Source organism: Cyanistes caeruleus, chromosome 6, assembly GCF_971803275.1.
Source record: "Cyanistes caeruleus chromosome 6, bCyaCae1.hap1.1, whole genome shotgun sequence".
In the NCBI taxonomy this organism is placed as follows: Eukaryota; Metazoa; Chordata; class Aves; order Passeriformes; family Paridae; genus Cyanistes; species Cyanistes caeruleus.
The window spans coordinates 33,052,785-33,066,617 of record NC_141706.1 but is presented as its reverse complement, the minus strand read 5'-3'; the positions used below and the strand labels follow the sequence as shown (position 1 = coordinate 33,066,617).

Genomic DNA, 13,833 nt, shown 5'->3' with positions numbered 1-13,833 from the left:
GCACCTGGCAGCTCCCCTGCCCTCCCAAAGGGGCACCTGGCAGCTCCCCTGCCCTCCCAAAGGGGCACCTGGCAGCTCCCCTGCCCTCCCAAAGGGGGCACCTGGCAGTTCCCCTGCCCTTGCAGGCAGCCTGGTGTGCCTCGACACCCAGGTCCCACCTCCAGAAACTGAGCCCCCCAGGGCCAGCCAGGCACTGAGCACCCCTGCAAAGGCAGCCGAGGCTGCAGGTGCTTGCATCACAAGCACAGATTCCTGCACAGAAAGGCATTGTGGAATACAGTCATTTCATTTAGGTCCCCAATGAGGATTTTTCAACTTTTTTTTTTAATTTTTTTTTTAAATATACAGCCTCTTCTGTTGTTTATACTACTTATTTAGCCTCTCTCCTATGAATATACAGAGCTTCACTTTCAATTTCTGCATTGGAAGGAAAGAAAAGTCAAAATGATTAGTTATATAACTTTATAGCAGAGTCACTAATTTATTGAAATAAGTTTAAAATAGCACTGATAGGATTGAGGAAAAAAAAAAAGACAACTGTTTGGAACTAATGTCCAATACACACTTTAGACTAAAAAAACCTCCAAAATAAATTAACATTCCTGCCTCAAGGCAAATTTTTCCAGCAATTGTATTCAATAATAGTAAGGTACTGGGACTGTTGCTGAACAGATAAGCTGACATCATTCCAGACACATAAGTTTTCCAGATCTTCCTCTTCATATTAACAATAATCCAAAAAACAAACAAAAAAACCCCAACAACACAAAAAACCCCAAAGAAACACAAAACCCTAACACCACTTCTACCTACTTAAAAAAAAAAAAAAGATGCTGAAGGAGACACCTTTCAAGCAAAATGGTCTCAGTGAGTCCAGTCAGCTTGCCAAGTGTTAACACGTGCTTTATTTTATTTCTTCATCTGTTGGGTTTCTTTTAAATTTTGCTTGTGTAACACACAAAAGTCAAATCAGCAGTTCTTTCCCTCCAAAGTGATTCATAACTCATCTCTTTCACAATTCAGCATTTGGAAGAAATCTTGCAATGCTGGTGTGAGACTACAAGTTATTTGTGTGAATGAATAAGGGATATGGAATAATTAACTTAGAAACACAACTTTAACTTTCAGTAAGATAACTGTAAGCAACATGTTTTGAAGTTACTTATTTCCAGCAACAAAGTTGTTTTCAACTCAACTGACAATGCAGTTGAGAATTTCTGATGGTGTCAGAATACAGAATATTGACAGCCAAAAGAAAAACAACCTTTTTCCACGACAAACTCCCTATTTACTCCATGAAACCTTGCACCAGCTCTCCAAACCAGGACCATTAGTAGCTACAGGGAGAACACTACAAGAAAGCCTTCCTGGTTTTGCTTTATTATGCACAGTGGGTAATAGTTTTGTGTAAATCGGTCACAAGCAGAAACCCTATAATAGGAAGAGCAAAGTGTTCACTTTGCAGTTGTTACTGTCAGTTTTTGATTCTGTCTGCTGGGCCTCTCTAGTCACATAGAGCAAAAGCAGTATCAGTTTCACAAAATACACAGCTGTGTTTTTGAACACAAATACAACTTCTCTCAACTTCTTACTTCCTTACAATCCAGTATTACCTATATGCAAGACTGCTCTGTCTTTCCGACATTGTAGCCTTTTGTGTCCAGGACCAATCCTGAATCCAACCTATATGGCTGTTCCAAGTGAAAGTTTAATATTACAACGGGTTACAAACAAGCAATCTATCACCAAATATTTTTTTCCTTTTTTCAAGCAAGAAAATCCCATACTCTTCAAATCTGTTGTAGGATGCATTAAGCCATTTTGTCTTGACAGACTAGTATTAAATTTTTATTAAAATATATCAACAATATGCAAAAACGACCAGGGGGAAAAGCAAAGGGTTAAAACCTCCATGATAGTTGCTCCAAAGAAATAGTAGCAGGTAATTTTACAAAATATTCACTAAGTTTCCTGCACTCAAAGTCATTAGGCTTTTCCCCTCCAGAAAGGGTCAGTATGTCCTGCCAGTTCATGAGCTCCCAAAAATAAACCAGCTGAGTAACTAAAGATGTCGATAGATTTTCACATTGCCTCCACACATCCAGAATGTGTGGCTTAGATGGTTACTTGTAAACAGCCAGGCATCCTACACTTAACCTAGAGCACTTTCACAAGCAAATTCTGTCACTTACAATTACTCTGTTAGAGCTGTCACTGAACAGAGAATATTTTTCCACCTCCAAACTGTACTTCTGTCATAAATCAAGTCACTCAAAATGAACTGTCTCCTGTCTTTTTAAAATGCTTTATAGCACATAGCAAAATTGAGCAGTTCTATTCATCTTCACAATAAAAAAAAACCACAACAGAGCAGCTGAGAAATGTAAAAAATGCCCTGAACCCATTCTACAAGGGAGAATGTTGATCCACCACTTTCTTTTCTTTCATCTTTGACCTTTTCAGTAACACTACCAAAGTTACCCAACTGAGAAACAGAACAGTATGAAATAACTCTGCATAAGAGGCAGACTGAAATCACCTAAGTGCACACAACCAGGGAGATAATCATTTGGTTCACTGACATGATTGAAAGCCAAATAAGTAACCTGGCTAGGGAAACTACTCAATCTGCTCCACACAGAAATTGGAGCACTCACTTCTATGCACGCATTTGTAGAACGCAATCCAGAAGCCTCCGTTTCACATCTTGGGTTTCTAGAACAAACACGACCGGATTAAGCACAGCACCAAAATTCAGGCTTTTAATCACAATGTCCAGGAAAGAGCGAGTCAAGAGGGCCCATAGTGGATGCTTACAGGCAAACATGTATCTGCAATTCAATGAAAAATTGCTATTTCACCCGAGGATTAAGCGCCTCTATCTGCTGGAGGTTCACAGAGGGTGCCAAAAACCATTTCTGAAAAGCGATGTCAGCTCCTTCTCAAGGAGGTGTAAGAGGGTCTGGGCTCCTCTACAAAGCCTGCTGACAAAACACTCACCCAGCCATAGAGATGCAAATTCAAACTCACATACCACACCTTCCCCTCTCAAGACCCCCCATCAATCAACTCCTCTGTCTGGGGTAGAATCTCCATTTCTACTCCCATGATGCCACTAAATGTTAAGTCAGAGTAAGGTTTTGTAGCCTGTTGGCGGAAGAGGATTACCTCACCTTTTAAACGAGGATGATTACACGTCACAAATGATATAAGGTACTTGTCAGCAGTGAGCTTGCAAGAAAGGGAGAAGACTGGAAATATTTGTTTGCTGTATGTGCTATGGCACCAGAAAACAAATGCTTTCCGAATTGCGAAATTGTTGTTTTCTCTTCCAGGTCTGCCTGGAAAGTCCTACTTTTCCTATAGCTACTTAGTCCTACTTATCCCATAGCTGTCTAACAGCTTGTAGATGCAGGAGCAGACTCATGTATTAGATACAGGAAGTTCCATGACTGGAAGATCTAATGCTCTTCTGCATGAGGGCAAAGAGCATGACTTGTTCTAATCTCAGGGTACCTGTTCCTTATTGCAGCCCATTTTAGTTTCCATATAAGCAGCTTGTTGTGTCTGAGTAAAAGGCTCAATGAAATTATAAATCATCACTTCCCTTTAAGGGTGGGACGCCACAGAAAGAACAATAAAAGCACTTTAGACTACTGAAGAGATTAAGAGCAAGATTTTACTTAAGATTTTAAAAGGCTACACAAAGCTATTGCCTTCTCGTGAAGAGTATGGATGTGACTTCTTAAATATTTTTACCCAATTAATATGTTAGAAAGCTCCCCCTAGCTTCAATTTCCAGGCCACATTCCTGAAACAGATCTCCATAAGAACTGCAGGTACAGGCCCTATCACAGCACTGCAACCTCCACTAGTAAATGAGATCCTCAGATTTGCTTTTGACAAAAGGGAAACCTATAGATCACTTAGCTTTCCAAATGTCTAAATGTATCCTGCACCTTTGTAGCATATTATTCAAACTGAAATGGTAAAAACCTACAGCAAAACCATACTGCCTCAGAAAATTTAAGTTAAACTGTAGACTTATCTATGAAGCCTGAGACCAGGTGCAGTCTTTTTTATTAATGCTCATGATGTGAAAACATCCTGGTTCCAGCCAGGTCAAAGTTAATTTTTGTAGTAGCCATGAGGGGAATGATTAGATCGAGGTTACTCTATACCATCCCATGTCATTGCTGGGATGGAGGAAAGGGACTCTCTTCCAGGGAAAAGGGGTTGGGAGTCCTTGGCTACTTTGTTGCTCTTCCTGCTTCTTTTCTTATCTCATTGCTGCTTCCAGTAAATTGTACTTATCTCAGGCCAGGATTTTTGCCTTTTGTGCCTCCAATTGTCCTATTCAGCCCATCAAAGTGGGAGAGAGGAGGAGAAAAAAGAGGGAAACCGGTGTGTGGTTTGGTGAGTGGAGGCACTGAATTAGGGAGGACCATTCCTAAACCTTGTCAGAAGAGCAGAAACAAAACATCTTATACAGGTCTGAATTATACTCAAAATCCCTCTTCAGCAGATCTCAAACTCAAGAGAATATGGAAAACTGGATTTTTTTTTTGTTGGTATTTTTTTTGAGGTGTTTTTGTTTCATAAGAAATAATCTTTCTGTACTTGACACCAAAGGGTTGCTGCAAACATTAGTGCCATCTCTGCTCTTCAGCTGAGTAACATGTGAATCAGTTTAAACACTGAGTTTTCTTGTTTGGTTTTTGTCATGTGGTCCTTGGAGTGTGCTATTATGGTAGTACACAGGCTGAAGTAAGCATTGAAAATTCGAGATCAAAATTCCAAATGCAGTTTAAATACCAATATCTCTCATGAAGGAAGCATTAAGAACTTCTAAATCTAAGTATCTTCCTCTATTGTCACTTTTTTTTTTTGTGTGAGCATAAGAATGTTTGTTGGTTTGTGACTTGTCTTTTTAAAACAAGAAGTTTTGCTCTTTCATCTAAATGTTATTCTTCCACAAATATTAACAGTAACTTGATAGTACTATAGCAATAGCATGTTGCTGATCGGGATTGGAACAGATTATTGATTTATCACCACTGGGGAAAAAGAAACACTTCTGTTAAGAAAAAAGTAAAGGCCATTTCAACATCACTTTAGTCAGCACAGAAGCAGCAGCATCTTGCCAACATGGATGTTTTAACATCAACTCCAAGTATCAAGCACACTGTCCCTTTAACTAAATATCCATGTACATGTGGTCAAGCAATTGCTGGTGTTGACAAGTATTTGGGCCACTGCCCTTGGCCTCATACTTCCTAATGACACCTCTGACAGAGATGCCTAGCAGAGAAATCCATAAAGTTGCTAAAAAGCAGCAGTGCAAGCTGGAGGCCAGTAAAGGGTCTCTAGCCTTGCTCTATCCACTCTGCTAGAAATGCATTTGCTTTATGACCAGTCCACCCAAGCTTCATCTGTCTCCTGTGCTTAGAATTCAGCAAATATGTTTATGTCACTCTCAGACAAAGAAAGACCTGCATCGTAGCATACATGTGTGCACAGGCAGGCTAGTTCATTTTAGAATGCTAGGAGAGATTACCTGAATACAAAAACTGAATTTTCCAGTATGCAATTTATATCAGTAATAGTTGTTGTTATTATTATTATTATTATTATTATTATTATTATTAATAATAATAAAAAGCTCTTCCAGTTGCCAAGAAAACTTTACAAATCAAGGCTTCAAATCTGCATTTTATTTCTTTTGCTAACACAGCTCTCTGTATTTTAATTTCCTCTCTAAAGGTAAAGTAACTAGGTTTATTTATATTGCAAATTAAAAAAGCTTTTAATTTAATTTAAAAAATTAAAATAGCTTTGTTCACCTTTTAAATAGAAAAATATCATCACTGACTTCAATAGAGCTTCTTGAAGGGCAGCCTCTTATTCATTATTAACAAGTGCAAACCCCGAGTATAGTATCAGCTGTATCACACTTCTCAGGTTTTTAATTCCTCTCAGGTTTTAATTCCTTAATTCTTCAAATGTTTATTCTTGATATTTCAAATTCAAAATTAAAATAAATTGTTTATAAGGAGCCTCACATTCTTGTTGTACCTTCTTAGGTGATAAAAAGTCTTTTTATTACAGATCATTTTTTTCTACAGTTGCATTTACAGTACATTTTCTGTAGAAAGAAATGTGCAATAGCAAAATAAGTTAGCTAGTACCATACCTGAAATATTTCACTTTTGCTAAAGAAAAATTACTAAAATAAGGAGGAACCCCATACTTCAAAAGGAAAGCAGTTCCCGTGCTTCAAAAGGAGAGAAATATTTTAAATATCCTTTTGACTCTTAAATGTATTTAGAAAATCATGATAACAAAAGACCACTTCCATGCTGAAATTAAATCAGAAGAAAGTGAGGCCGATAATCAAATGCAAGATTTTGCACAGTTCTTTACTTACAATCACACCCTTTATGTGTAAAGGCTTTCTAGTTACTCAAGGAGGACAGCTTAAGCACCTAATAACCAGAGTGCCTAATGGTACAATAATGCTTCACTAGTATGACAAAAGTCTAGTTTTTAATATATTCCTTTTCTTCTCCAGAGACGTCTCAACACCCCTTAAAACATATACAATTAAATAAATATTGATTGGAAAGACTACATTATTTATTTATATGTACTTATATTTTCTAAAAATTTGGAAATACAATAGCTTTCCAATAAAAAATCCAAATAAATTTGTATTTTTAATTAAACATTATAGATAGTATAATTGTCTCCAGACAAGTATATAACATGTCTTATGCAGGATAACATCTAGAGTTTGTCACAAAGTATTCAAAGAGAAAAATTCAACTCAGAATTTTCAAAGTCATGAAATCAAACTAAATCATAGGGGCAGTCAGATTTTCCTGCCAGTTTCACATATGTGAGTATTTGGCATCCTAAACTGTCATCACTGGAATCTCCTAAAGCAATCAGAATGTCTTACATCTGTGGCACTCTCCTCTTACCAGGAATTTGGCAGTGCTGGGATTTTGTTCTCAGTCTAATAGATCAAGTTGTATAAAAGCAAATTTAAATAGGAAAATATTTTGCTAAATTCTTCTCCACCCAAGTGTAGTAATTTCTCACAAACACAGCAGACTCCCCTTTCAGGAAGTGCATGAAAGAATACATTATGTAGGGAGAAATAAAAGCCTAAAATCAAAACAGTTTAAGCTTCCAAGAGTATCTTTAAGGATATTATAAAACTGTAAAAAATAATGCAATTCTTGACAAAATACCAGGTGACATATGCAGGAGTTGAAAAGGAAATGCTCAAGGAATCCCAGGTGTACACAGGCATAGCAGGTAAGGCCACACCTAAGCATACGTGATTATGTCAAGTTCGAAATCATGCAACATCCTCTGCAACTTGAGATCCAAACAAAAATGCACTTTTACCTATGAACTACACCATAACAAGGCTACTTGGAGATTATTCGGACTTCTGGGACTAGTTTCAACTTTGGACCTCATTACGATGCACAGCACAGACAAGGTGACGAGCATTTCAGCAGGCTGACTGCCCCACAACATGCAGCTTCAGAGAGCAGGTTCTGGTTTATCCATGCTGAAGGGAAGCAGCCACTCTAATAGCTGGAAATACATCATACAGCTCTGTACCAAAGACAGGCTGCAAAACCAAAGCAGTATTTTAAAAAGTCTTATCAGTTAAAAGCCCTTCAAAAAAGAAAAGCAAAAACTAGACAAGAACAAAACTTGCAGTTATAATTCATGCATATTTTTGTCACCATTACTCTAGAAATAACAAATGCAACATTATCAAATACAACAAATTAAAATAAACCCCAAAATACAGCATTATATTCAAGGTTAAAACAATAGTACAAACAGTCAAACAAAAAACTTCAACGTGGTTTAAAAAAAAATAAAAACAAACAAAACTTCCCAAACTACTCTAGCATAACAAGGAAAGAAAACATTTGTTTGGAACTGAGTTATAAAATGAGATACTTAAGGGTATATAACAAATAGTGTGTGTACACAAACATACACAAATATTTGTCTCCCTAAAATAAATGACAAGAGGATACACCAGTATATATCATTGTACTGTAATCTCTCCTGTGATGGGGAAAACCAAGCAGCAGAGAACCAATGTCAGAAGATAACAGGCAGCAAAGAAATAACAAAGCATGAACACCGACTAGATTCCTCTTCATGTCTCTTTACATCCCAACTCTGAACATGTAATGTATCAGTAATTATTTAGTAAAAAGATTTCAGAACTGTTTCACAGTTTACGACTTCAGGTACTAATAGCACTTAACTCGTTTCAATCCTTACCAATGATAAAGTCAAACTATATAGAACTTAAACTAATTAAGGGTAAAAAGGAAAGCATTATTCCATGCTTTGCTGTAAGCCTTTCAAAATGTCTTTAAGAACAAACAAAATTAACACACACTGAACATGTTGCCAGCCCCTTCCAATCTAGATTTTCCCAGTTTAAGTTCTTGATTAACAGACTTGCCAATTCAACAAGGGGCATTCATGTAATTTACTTATACATAAAATGAACATTAATTTTGGAGTATGTACATCTCAAAGAATATCTGTACATCGTATTACATACAAATCAATGTATTATATTAATTTAAGCCTCGTTATCTGGTGGCTGTCAGTTGCACAAAACACAATAAAAAGCATCAAGAGAGCCTGAAAAGCAAAGAATTAATTACCAAAACAATCCCTGCATCCACATTTGAATGGTTGCTCTTAAATACCTGGACACTGACTGCATTCAAAATGCACATATTCACACTTTTTCCCGCCGTGCAGAGTAGAGCTTTTCCTCATAACTTTTTCAGTTATGTTCGATCAGCAGAGCACTAAGGGCTACAGCTGGAGACCACTCAGAAACAGAAGTGCAAAGCACTGTGAAGCAGCACTGAGCAGCCTCCTGCTGCAGACACATTTGTGTGCCATTTGTGCACCGCGAGCTGCTGGAGCTGCCAAGGAGCTTCTGCACGGAATGCAAGTGGCTGCTATGTAGCTAGAAAAACTAAAATTATTACTTGACCAGCCACCTCTTTCAGGGACTTCTCTAACAGATAATGAGGATTTCTTAGTCTGAAGGCTCAAGTCACACCAGGGGGAACGTGTGATTCCAAGTACAAGCAACTCCTGTCTGACATAAAGCTCTCTGCCACACTTGCAATTATTAGGGAAGGTCCTCAGGATATTTCCTTGAATTAGCAGTTCATCCCTCCTATTTACAAATTGCTCAGTGACAAGTCTTCCCTTTGGATGTGACTCATGAGCCTTGGTTTGCCCGTGCCAGAACCTGCAGCTTTTTGGGCATGTATTGCAAAACGTCACCACCAGAGCTCCTGCCTCCCTCATCTTCCCATTTCACACTATGAATGCTCAAAGAAAAGTGGTTTATTTCTCACTTCATGTCTCTTGCACTGGAGACAACATTCATATTTACTATTTACATTTCATTTTAGCATAAAGTGTAATTTACTGCAACCAGTACTAAGATTTTATGCAATGCTCCAGACCAAAAAAAAACCAAAAAAACCAGGGTTTTTGTATTTTTGGTGTTTTCTTTTTATTTTGAAGGGAGTGTTTAGAAGAAGTGAAACAACAAAAAAATTAGCTCTTACCAACATTTGCATTCCACAATTTGATCAGTGGATTAAAAAAAACGTTTGCTAAATGTTTACCTAAGCACAACAGAAAACTATGTAAATTTCTTGAGTAGAAACCCTTCAAGAAGTGCTAAGCATACAGAAAAAACACACACACCTTTGCAAAGAGGGCCACATGCTAGACAGATTTCCACTGGGATTCATTGCAGCCCCTCTTGTCTCCTTACATGCCTGGGCACACCTCCACACACACACACCACCAAGGTGGCCATTTCCAAAGAAATGCTGCATGTCCTCAAGCCAGGGGCAACTTAAGGGCTTGGTTAGCAGCTTGACAGAAGAGTATCATGAAAGGGATGACAGGCTTGAAAATATCTCCTGTGGTTCTGCAGCCACCACTGAAAAGTGATCACAAGAGTGAAAATACATAAAGGTAAACTAACATTTGGAGCATTTATGCAGGCTTTTGAAAAGCCTGCATTGTGCTACAGTCCTCATCATTTCATATCACCACATGCACCTGGATGGGTTAAAGGCTTGCACAGCTACACCTCTGTTTTGTTAACATGCACATAAATGTACATATATATCTATGACTAATTCCACTGAGAACCACAGGACAACTCAAGGACATGCAAGTTACCTACTCCTTAGTATACAAGGCCAAAAACTCTCTCCTACCACACTGGTTGTGAAAACCAGAAGACTTAGCATAAAGAATGATTATATTGTATCACTACCACAAACGATTCAAGAAATCTTTTGAGAACTACTCCAGAGGTAACTTCGACATTAAAACATCCAGTATAACATAGACTGACAAGCCAGTCAAGATACTCAGTACAATTTCAAGAAAAATCTACAAGTAGGACATGACAGTAATGCATGGATTAACATATATTTGTGCAATATATTTTATTAAAACAAAATGCTCCAGTAAATTTACAGAAGTATCACTAAGATAGTTTGACAAACGACCAAAAAAAAAACCCCAAAAAACCAAAACACAAAGACACTGTCAGCAGATCCCTTCATTCTTCATTTACAAAGCCACATAAATTTTACATGAAGCATTTTCTTGATAACTGAGAAAACTACCAATAATAAGATGACATGTGTCTTCAGCTAAAATATGTTTCAGTTGAACAACAAAAAAATTTAAAGCAGCTTTCTGTTCTTATAATAATTTTCATTGCAGTGCTCAAAATACTTTACAAGCCTTTATGGCATTTATTAAGACATCAGCTATAACAGCTGAACATAACACTTCTAGAAAATTGTCTCTAATGTTAGAAAGGCCAGTTTCTGAGCACCAGATCTGAAATCTTTCAGATCTGATATGCCATAAATTCCAAGTACTCTCAAAACTAAGCTGATAAAAATAACAGGTGACCAGCATTTTTGAAAAACAAATCTTAAGGACCTTAAGTTGTACTCACAAAACCTTTGGAAAAATTATGATGTTCTTTAAAGACTTAGTTAAAAGCCTTACTAATACAGTGTCAGTGGCACAATTTCTCACTGCCTCATACTATCCCTCAGCCAGCTCTTCCTGCAATATCACTGAATCAGATGCAACTTTTGAGATAAAGTTGAAAAAGCATGCTCTCAGCATATCTCTGGTCAGGTAGTTCTTTCAAGCTCTAAGTTTTTGTGGCCTGACACAGAAACTCTCCCCAATGCTCTTCTCTCCATTTCCAAGCAAGCTAGCTGAACTGCTTATTTTAACGTAGGTCTTTTTCCCACACAGGCACACAAAAAATGAGACCAGAGCAATCATTGTTCTAAACGTGCAGGACTGTAGCAAACCTGCTTGGATTTCACCTGCTATATAATCACTTTGGAAACACGAACCCGCAGATTCAATGAGCTTTCAATTTCTCTCTGCTGTGATTTCAGAAACTACTAGTGGCGTTTCTGCTGAGTGTTTCAGATCTGTGATTTCTGATATCAGCCTGACTCCACTTCTCCTACCTTCCTCTTCTAGTTCTACGAAGAGGTCAGTCTAAGAGGAACGTGGCAGTTCACTGCAGAACACATTCTCTTTTTAGCATTTGCAATGCAAAACTAGGTTTTGTTCGGTACAGAAATCTTGCACAATAGCCTGTGTATACGTATTCGTTCCAACAATGCTGTCCTATGCAATCACTCTGTAATTACACACAGTCATAAAGCTGCTGCTGTTGCTGCTTGGAACTGCAGTCTCGCCCTCTAAACAACCTAATAGTCTCTGCATTAGGACATTTCTTTTTCACTCTTCCCCTCCCTTAACTGCTTGCTCCAGTACAGATGGCCTTTACACTAAGTTCAGAACACGCAGTCGGAAGGTAATCAAGTTATCATTAAAAAAAAAAAATTAGATGCTTTAAAAAGAATGTAAAGTAAACCTCTGTTGAGCAAATAGAATATATCGCTAATTCTGCAAGCTGCAACCACACAAGACTTTACAAACCAAAAATAAATCCTGCTTACGCCTGTTAAAAAAAAAAACCCTGTAAGTATTATATAAGACTCTCACATACGCGCGTAGGTGTATTGTCAGCTTTTACTGCTAAACTGCAACGAATCGGTCTTTTACAGCTGCTGCCAGAAAAGAGCTGTACACTTGAGAGCACGGGATTTTTCAAAAATTATCTAACAAATTCCTTCCCTACCCTCCTCCACTGCGTAAACCCCAGCAGAGCGACCCGACCCTCGGCGCGATGCGCGCTCACGGCGGCCGGGACTCGGCGGCTCCCCCGCAGCTCCCGGGGCCCCGGCACACACCGGGCTGCCCCGGCACACACCGGGCTGCCCCGGCACACACACCGGGCTGCCCCGGCACACACACCGGGCTGCCCCGGCACACACACCGGGCTGCCCCGGCACACACACCGGGCTGCCCCGGCACACACACCGGGCTGCCCCGGCACACCCCGGGCTGCCCCGGCACACCCCGGGCTGCCCCGGCACACACACCGGGCTGCCCCGCCGCACACACCGGGCTGCCCCGCCGCACACCGGGCTGCCCCGCCGCACACACCGGGCTGCCCCGCCGCACACACCGGGCTGCCCCGGCACACACACCGGGCTGCCCCGGCACACCCCGGGCTGCCCCGGCCCCGCCACGCCGCGGGTAAACAGAACCTCCCCCCCGCCCCAAACCAACCCCCCAAAATCCCACCCGCGGGCAGCTCACCCGGACACAGACACATCCTGAAAGCGCTGCCGCAGCCGGGCGGCCGCCAAGAAACCCCTCCGGAGCGCTCCTAACAACTCCGGGTACGGCAGGAGGCGGTGGCTCAGCAGCAGAGCCTGGTCCCCCGCAGCAGGCGGGCCGGGAGCGCCGCTGCCCCAGCCCCGTGGGGCTGCGCGGCCCGGGCACGGAGCCAGCCGCCCCCGTCACCTCCACAGGCACTTCTGCTCCCCATCCTGCACCCAGCACCCACAAAGCACGCAACACCACCCCCAAAAGAAAAGCTCCAGGAAAGACACCCCCTCTCCAAAATGGCAGGAAAACGGAAGCAAATCGTGCAAATAAAAAAAAAAAAAAAAAATAAAAAAAAATAAACGCGCGGAAAACAGGAGAAGGAAGAAAGAGAAGGAGCTGGCTCACCTGCGCAGCCAGGCACGGCGGGCGCCGCGGGGGAACGTGGTGCGGCTGTTTGCAGAGGGGGGGCGGGAGGGAAGAAGGAGAGGGAAAAAAAAAAAAACCAACAAACTTTGTTTCTTTCTCTCCGGGACTCAGCGAAAGCGTCACTTCCTAGTGCGTTAAGCGGGGAGGCTCCCAGGCCCGGGCTCCTCAACTCCTCCTCCTCCCGCCTTTCCTCCTCCTCCTCCTCCTCGTCCCTCGGCGGCGCAGCTCCCTCCCCGCCGGCCTCAGCGCCTCATCCCGGCACGGCCCTGCGCCCCCTGCCCTTGTCCACAGAGCTCGGCTTGACCTTCTGCGCTTGGCTGTCGCTGCTGTTGGCAACGAAGGAGAGGAAATCCCCAACGAGTGAGGGGCGGGCAGAGAGTTTGCAGCCTTGATTTGAAAGCCAAGCCCTGCAAAATACTGCCGTGTCCGACACCAGGCGGAAAGCGGCTCTTTGATGCCCTGAGTTCAGAGCCGGCTAATACAGCGAGATCAGGTTTTGTGTCCTTTCTCTCTAAAGAAAAACAGAGCCTTTGGTTTTTAAGGAAACATTTGTACCAAAGGAAAATATGCTTTTCTGCTTCCTCC

At 40.9% G+C, this 13,833-nt stretch overlaps 1 protein-coding gene across 7 annotated transcripts in view; it reads right to left on the bottom strand.

Moving 5' to 3' along the window:
* The window catches only part of MIDEAS (mitotic deacetylase associated SANT domain protein), a 54,105-nt gene extending 40,535 nt beyond the window's left edge, over positions 1-13,570 (bottom strand). Inside the window, exon 1 of one of the 7 annotated variants that reach the window (XM_086891836.1) lies at positions 13,228-13,570. The gene's annotated coding sequence lies outside the window, so the exon portion shown is untranslated. Of the gene's footprint in view, positions 1-11,606; positions 11,753-12,810; positions 13,179-13,227 lie in introns of those variants that run through there. The other 6 variants (XM_086891845.1, XM_086891837.1, XM_086891844.1 and 3 more) reach the window with 6 other exon arrangements.
* Between the last annotated feature and the right edge of the window lie 263 nt (positions 13,571-13,833).